At 37.6% G+C, this 8,733-nt stretch overlaps 1 non-coding gene across 1 annotated transcript; it reads right to left on the minus strand.

The window, feature by feature from the left end:
• Positions 1 to 1,392: 1,392 nt before the first annotated feature.
• LOC136401928 (U6 spliceosomal RNA) lies at positions 1,393 to 1,502 on the minus strand. The gene has a single exon (XR_010750851.1). It is a non-coding gene; the product is annotated as a U6 spliceosomal RNA (small nuclear RNA).
• Positions 1,503 to 8,733: the final 7,231 nt, after the last annotated feature.

Here is an 8,733-nt window from a genome sequence, read left to right on the forward strand (position 1 = left end):
TTAGCTTTTTTTAATGGCTAAGGATAAACTTATTTATTTCTCACTTTATTGGAATATTATTAACTATAAATATTTAAATTTAGCCTGACCTGCGGTAGTGCAGTGGATAAAGGATCAACCTGGAACACTGAATTTGCTGGTTGGAAACCCCAGGTTTGCTTGGTCACGGCACATATGGGAGTTGATGCTTCCTGTTTCTCCACCCTTCTCTCTCTCCTCCCTCTCTGAAATGAATAAATAAAATCTTTTTAAAAATTGAATTAATTATATGTTTAAGGTGTGTGATGTGATGATTTAATACAAGTATGACTGTGAAATGATTACTATCATAAGGTTAGTTAGCACCTACATCTTCTCATAGATCTATAATTTCTTCTGTATTTGTGGTGATAATATTTAACATCTATTTTCTTAACCATATATAATACAGTATTAATTATGGTCACCATGTTGTATATTAAACTTTCAGAGGTCACTCATCTTAAAGCTTGTAGTGCGTACCCTTTGAGAAACACCTCTTTATTTCCCTACCCCCAGCCCCAGGAGCCACCACTTTACTGTTTGTATAAGATCAGCTTTTTTAGACTCTGCATATAAGTGTTCATTATACTGTATTTGATTAAATTTAACAGGGTGATGTTGGTCAACTAGAGTACATAAATTTTGGGCAAATATTTCCACATCATTTGGACAATTATGTTGCCCATCACCCAAAGTCAAATTATCCTCCGTCACCTTATATTTGTCCCTCTTTATGTACCCCACCCTCCCGCCTCCTGCTCCCTCTCCCCCTTTTCTCCTCCTCCTGATAACCACTGCACTCCTCTTTATGTCTAGGACAGCGGTTCTCAACCTGTGGGTCACAACCCCAGCGGGGTCGTGACCCACAGGTTGAGAACCGCTGGTCTAGGACCTCCCAATTTAGTGTCTGACCTATTTATGGAATCATATAGTTCTCAGCTTTTTCTGATTTACTTATTTCACTCAGTATAATGCTATCAAGGTCCATCCATGTTGTTGTAAATGATACTATGTCATCATTTCTTATGGCTGAGTAGTATTCTATAGTATATATGTACCACATTTTCTTTATCCAATCATCTATTAAAGGGCTTTCCAGTTGTTTCCATGTCTTGGCTACTGTGAATAATGCTGTGATTAACATGGGGGTGCATGTGTATGAATAATATACCATTGTATAATCATATATATACCTCACTTTTCTTATCCATTCATCATAAATGTTAGGTAGTTAACATGTCTTGGCTATTGTGAACATTGTTGCAATAACATGGGTGTGAATTTTCAAGATAGTAATTTCATTTTCTTTAGCTATAACTAGAATTGGAATTTTTAGATCATATGGTGGTTCTAGTTTTTTTGTTTTTTTTTTAAAATATGGAATGCTTCATGAATTTGTGTGTCATCCTTGCGCAGGGGCCATGCTAATCTTCTCTGTATCTTTCCATACTGTTTAGTATATGTGCTGCTGAAGTGAGCACTGGTAGTTCTAGTTTTAATTTTTGAGGAACCTTTATACTGTTTTCCATAGTGGTTGATCTAATTTATATATCTACCAATGTGAAAAAGTGCTTTTTCTCCATAGCCTTGTCAAAATTTGTTTTTTCTTGTCTTTTTTATAATAGCCTTTTAATAGGATAAGGTAATATCTCATTATGGTTTTAATATGCACTTTCCTAATGATCATTGATGTTGAACATCTTCTCATGTACTGATTGGCCATTTGCATATCTTCTGTGGAAAAATGTTTATTCCAGTTCTTTGCTCATTTTTAAATTACTTTTTTTTTGGTTTTGAGTTGTATAAGTTCCTTATAGATTTCGGATATTCACTCCCTATTAGACAAATGGTTTGTAAATACTTTCTCTAGTTTTTTAAGTTAACATTTTATTTCGCTGATTTTTTTTTTAGCTGTGTGGAAACCTTTTAGTTTTATGGGTCTTTGTTTTTCCATACAAATTTTAGTATTATTTTTGTTTTACTGTGAAAAATGCCATTGGAATTTTGGTAAGGATTGTATTGAATCTGAAACAGCTTTGGGTAGTATGGATATTTTAAAAATATTAATTCTTTTAATTAATATCAAACATTTTAAAATTTATTTGTTTTTAATTTCTTTCCTCAACATTTTGTAATGCTCAGTGTACTGATGTTGCTTATCCATGGTTAAATTTATTCCTAAGTACTTTATTATTTTTGATGTTATTGTATATGGGATTGTTTTATTTTTTTTGTAGACAGTTCATTGTTGATGTATAAAACATAACTATTTCTGTTTGTTGATCCTGCAACTTTACTGTGCATCTGAGGAAGCAGACACCTGTTTTAGTCTTTACCGACTGACTTCAGCAGGCAGAGCCCTTTGCCAGTGAGCCAATCAAGATATTCTAATTGGGCAATCTAGTGGTGTCTCCTGAAGTCTTTTGGTTAGACTGATCTGGCGCCTGAATCAGCAGTTGGGTAGGCTTGTGGCTTCTGTCTGAGAGGATGGACTAGAATCCTCGATCCAGAGAGGTCAACCAGGTTCTGGAGACCACTTGTTGGACCTAGTATTTTGGTTCAAGGGTGCTTACTTGGTACTAGAATCAGCTTGTAGCTATAGAGACTTCCTATGCATTGGGCTTATGTGGGGCCAGTCTGCTGCTAGAGCCAGCCAGGAGGCTGGTTCTGAGGGAGCTTGTTCATAGTGTAGATGCATGGGGGCCAGTCTTGTGCTTAGGTGAGTCAGGGATCTAGAGCCATGGGAGCCAGCCTGGTACTGAGGTAGACCTGTTCTGGGGTATACACTTAACTCTCCTTTTCTTAGAGAGTGTTTTCCTCTGAGCTGGGATGCCATAGCTTGAGGGAGGGTTGATGGGAATAATATGAATTTATTTTTTCTACTCTCCTCAATGTGTCTTTTCTTATTTCTGTGCTTTATCGAGGTGCTATAATCACTCACCTAGAATCCTTGGTTCTTGTGAAGGTATTTTCATATGTAGATAGTTGTTCAAATTTGTTTGGGGTGGAGAAAACACTAGATTTTTTTAATGCTGTCAATTTTCTGACATCACTCCCCAAAATATTTCTTTACTAGAAAGAAACACATAACATTCACTCATTACCCAATAAGTATAACTTTTAAGATAAGAGACACACAGGTGAGAGAAGGATCTATTTCCCCTAGGTTTTCATGACTCATAATCACAAAACCAGAAAATAAACAAAAGGCCAAAGATTTGTGTGGTAACATTTGTGTGTTGTGTCAGCAAGGGGCCCAAGGAAAAGTAAAAGGGACCTCATAAATTTTTATATTTATGATTATTTTTGGATCTTTAAAATATGTGTGCCCTTAGGAAGCCCTTACTGGATTATTGTATTTTTCTGACCAATATGCATGTAAGAGGAATATTTTTTACATATTTATTTCAATATTTTTGTTTCTGATAATCATGTCCTCAGGGGTTTCACAAATAGTTTTATTTTTGAAAAACAAATAATAAGAAAATATTGAAGAAAAGAATAAAAATATTATATCCCAGGGATAGAGCAATTGAGTATTTCTTTAGAAAGGAAATATAAATTAAAGAATATAAAATTAAAACATAAAAAATATTTTTAAGACTAAAACCTAACTTTATATTGACTTTTTAATAAAAGCCACATTAAAGAATTATGGAAACCTCATGTCTACCAATCTGGAAAATACAAATATTTGTATCAGACAAAACTACAGTTGTCTCAATAAAATGGTCATAAACACAATGTGCTTAATTTAAGGGATAAAAAAATTAAGTGATTTACAGAATAATTTTTATCTAAAAGTTATTTTATTAGAACATATCATTTATTAAAATTCCATTATTCACCCTGGCCAGCTGGTTCAGTGGTAGAGTGTTGGCCTGGTGTGTGGATATCTCGGGATTAATTCCCAGTCAGGGAACACAGAAGCACTCATCTTCTCCACCCCTCTCTTGCTTCTCTCTCTCTCTTTCTTCCCCTCCTGCAGCCATGGCTCGATTGGAACAAACTGGCCCAGGCACTGAGGATGGCTCTATGACCTCTGCCTCAGGCACTAAGAAGAGCTTGGTTGCTGAGCAACAGAGCAATGCCCCAGATGGGCAGATCATCACTCCCTAGTGGGCTTGCTGGGTGGATCCTGGTCAGGGCACATGGAGGAGCCTGTCTGCCTCCCCACTTCTCACTGAATGAAAAAAATAATTCTACTATGCATGAAATGTGGCAGGAAATTTTAAAGTAGATAAAATAAAAACTATCTGTTAAAGAGAATAAGTCAGGGAGACTAACATTTATTACATCTTTATCCTGGTCATTACGTTTATTAACTTACACAATCTTGTTTCAGTTTCATAGAAATCCTAAATATAATAATTCTTAAACATTCTAGAGATGAGGAAGCTAAGGTATAGACAGGTTGACAACTTACTCAAATAAAAGAGCATACTTTTGGCCCTGGCCGGTTGGCTCAGCGGTAGAGCATCAGCCTGGTGTGCAGGAGTCCCAGGTTGGATTCCCGGCCAGGGCACACAGGAGAGGTGCCCATCTGCTTTTCCACCCCTCCCCCTCTCCTTCCTCTCTGTCTCTCTCTTTCCCTCCCACAGCCGAGGCTCCATTGGAGCAAAGATGACCCGGGCGCTGAGGATGGCTCTGTGGCCTCTGCCTCAGGTGCTAGAATGGCTCTGGATGCAACAGAGCAGAATGGCTCTGGATGCAACAGAGCGACGCCCCAGAGGGGCAGAGCATCGCCCCGTGGTAGGCATGCCGGGTGGATCCCGGTCAGGCGCATGCGGGAGTCTGTTTGACTGCCTCCCCATTTCCAGCTTCGGAAAAATGAAAAAAAAGAGCATACTTTTTTTAAAGTCCTTATACTGACAAGAGCAGAATGACAACAACCAAATATAGAGAGAATGATGGAATTTAAAACATCATCAATTTTCAACCATAATAATAAAAATTAATTCAAGCAAGAATATACTGTAATGTTTCTCATCAAAATCGCCCATCCCCAGTCTCTATTATATTCTTTACTGAATTAAAAATATTATATTTTTAGAGATATTTAAAAGTAATATATAGAAACAAATCTGAATCATAGATGAAATATAAAAAGTCATGAAACATTATTTGAAGAAAAACATTTAGCACAAATGATTATATAGTCACTTTTTATTCAAACCTCAAGTAACAGATAGATATAATGCAAAATAAACAGTTTCAGAATATATTGTAGATAAAGATGAAGAATTTGCCAAACTTTTAGGAAGCTAATGTGACCTTGATGTGTGGTCCACCATGTAGAATGGTGCGGTGTTTACAAAAGTGTACTATACTATGACTATGGAGTGTTTATTTCAGGATTAGGCATATGGTCAATATTAAAAATCTATAACTCAGGAGTGACGTCACGGAAATGGCGCCGTGAGCAGCGCGTCCGACAGATCTCCCCAAAATCACAACAAATTTATCAACTAGAAACAGGAAAATTTATCCTCGGAGCATTCCGGAGTTCCACACAAACTGAAAACGAAAGGACTGTTATCACTTGAATCTGAGAGACGAGGGTGTGGAGGAAGCTACCGCAGGGACGTTCATTCAAGCCGCGAGGGAGTGCACCTGTGGTGGTGGTGAGTCAGCCCACACTCAGGAGCCGTGAGCAGCCGCCGGCGCGCGCCCGGTCCGGTTGCAGACCGAGCACCGCTAACGTTCCCAGCGGCCCACGCACTGCGAGTGAGAGTCGCCAGCCACCGGTGCCCGGAGCACCCCATTCGCGCGTGTACCCTGGGCATTCCACGCGCCCAGAGCGCCCTGCTGGCCCGCACACCCAGGGTGCCCCATCATCCTGCGTCCGGTGCGCCCCAGCCGCCAGCAGCAGGGGGAGCGGGAGAGGCGCCAGTGCGGTCTTCCCTACTTGGGAGATTCTCTCCGTGGGCGGGGCACCTCACCCAGCCATTCAACCTAACAATCAAGCATTGGGGGAGGGGCGCGCAGGCAGCCTGAAATACTTTTTACTCTTTATTAATTCTAATTAGTGCTATCAACAAGACCACCCTCAGATGCCAATAAGAAAGAGGAAATCGAATATTATGGATACAAAAGAAAGAGAGGTAACACAAATAGATGTGGAAAAATCTATGGAGAAAAGACTTAACATATTGGAAGCCTTGGAGCTAAATGACAGAGAATTTAAAATAGAAATCTTAAAAATACTCAGAGATATACAAGAAAACACAGAAAGGCAATATAGGGAGATCAGAAAACAACTCAATGAACACAAAGAATATATTACCAAGGAAATTGAAACTATAAAAACAAATCAAACAGAAATGAAAAACTCAATTCACGAGCTGAAAAACGAGGTAACAAGCTTAGCTAGCAGAACAGCCCAGATTGAAGATAGGATTAGTGAAATAGAAGACAAACAACTTGAGGCACAACAGAGAGAAGAAGAAAGAGACTCAAAAATAATAAAAAATGAGAAAGCCCTACAGGAATTGTCTGACTCCATCAGAAAGAATAACATAAGAATAATAGGTATATCAGAGGGAGAAGAGAAAGAAAATGGAATGGAGAATATACTCAAACAAATAATAGACGAGAACTTCCCAAGCCTGTGGAAAGAACTAAAGCCTCAAATTCAAGAAGCAAACAGAACACCGAGTTTTCTTAACCCCAACAAACCCACTCCAAGGCACATCATAATAAAGATGACACAAACCAATGACAAAGAAAAAATTCTCAAGGCAGCCAGGGAAAAGAAGAGTACAACATATAAAGGAAGGCCTATTAGATTATCATCAGATTTCTCAGCAGAAACTCTACAAGCTAGAAGAGAGTGGACCCCAATATTTAAAGCCCTGAAAGAGAGGAACTTTCAGCCAAGAATACTATACCCATCAAAGCTATCCTTCAAGTATGAAGGAGATATAAAAACATTCACAAATACAGAAAAGATGAGAGAATTTATCAACAGAAAGCCCCCACTCCAGGAAATACTAAAGGGGGTTTTCCAACCAGATTCAAAGAACAAAAGAAAACAACACCACAAGTAACAGCTCCACCAAGAACACAATAAAACCAAAATTAAACTGTGACAACAAAGGAAAAAAAGGGGGGAGAGAATGGAGATTAACAGTAGCAAAGGACGATGAAGTGCAGAAATACTTATAAGATAGGGTACTACAATGAATATGGTAGGTACCCTTTTCATTACTTAATGGTAACCACCCTAGAAAAAACCACCACAAAAACACTTGACTTAAAAAAGGTAGCAACAGAGGAAAGAAGTATGGAACACAAACAAACAAAAACAAATGATAGAAAAACAAAAGAGAAGAATCAAACTAGATACAAAACTAACAGAAAGCAATTTATAAAATGGCAGTAGGGAACCCACAAGTGTCAATAATTACACTAAATGTAAATGGATTAAACTTACCAATAAAAAGACACAGAGTAGCAGAATGGATTAAAAAAGAAAATCCAACTATATGCTGCCTACAAGAAACACATCTAAGCAACAAGGATAAAAACAAATTCAAAGTGAAAGGCTGGAAAACAATACTCCAAGCAAACAACACCCAAAAAAAAGCAGGTGTAGCAATACTCATATCTGATAATGCTGACTACAAGACAGAAAAAGTACTCAGAGACAAAAATGGTCATTTCATAATGATTAAGGGGACACTGAATCAAGAAGACATAACAATCCTTAATATATATGCACCAAACCAAGGAGCACCAAAATATATAAGACAGCTACTTATTGACCTTAAAACCAAAACTGACAAAAATACAATCATACTTGGAGACCTCAATACTCCGCTGACGGCTCTAGATCGGTCATCCAAACAGAGAATCAATAAAGATATAGTGGCCTTAAACGAAATACTAGAACACCTGGATATGATAGACATCTACAGGACACTTCATCCCAAAGCGACAGAGTATACATTTTTCTCTAGTGTACATGGAACATTCTCAAGAATTGACCATATGTTGGGCCACAAAGACAATATCAGCAAATTTAGAAAAATTGAAATTGTACCAAGCATATTTTCTGATCATAAAGCCTTGAAACTAGAATTCAACTGCAAAAAAGAGGGGGAAAAACCCACAAAAATGTGGAAACTAAACAACATACTTCTATAAAATGAATGGGTCAAAGAAGAAATAAGCACAGAGATCAAAAGATATATACAGACAAATGAAAATGAAAATACGACATATCAGAATCTCTGGGATGCAGCAAAAGCAGTAATAAGAGGAAAGTTCATATCACTTCAGGCCTATATGAACAAACAAGAGAGAGCTGAAGTAAACCACTTAACTTCACACCTTAAGGAACTAGAAAAAGAAGAACAAAGACAACCCAAAACCAGCCGAAGAAAGGAGATAATAAAAATCAGAGCAGAAATAAATGAAATAGAGAACAGAAAAACTATAGAAAAAATCAATAAAACAAGGAGCTGGTTCTTTGAAAAGATCAACAAAATTGACAAACCCTTGGCAAGACTCACCAAGGAAAAAAGGCACAGGACTCAAATAAATAAAATCCAAAATGAAAGAGGAGAGATCACCACAGACATCATAGATATACAAAGAATTATTGTAGAATACTATGAAAAAATATATGCCACCAAATACAACAATCTAGAAGAAATGGATAAATTCCTAGAACAATACAACCTTCCTAGACTGAGTCATGAAGAAGCA

This window comes from Saccopteryx leptura, chromosome 3 (genome assembly GCF_036850995.1).
Source record: "Saccopteryx leptura isolate mSacLep1 chromosome 3, mSacLep1_pri_phased_curated, whole genome shotgun sequence".
Lineage (NCBI taxonomy): Eukaryota > Metazoa > Chordata > Mammalia > Chiroptera > Emballonuridae > Saccopteryx > Saccopteryx leptura.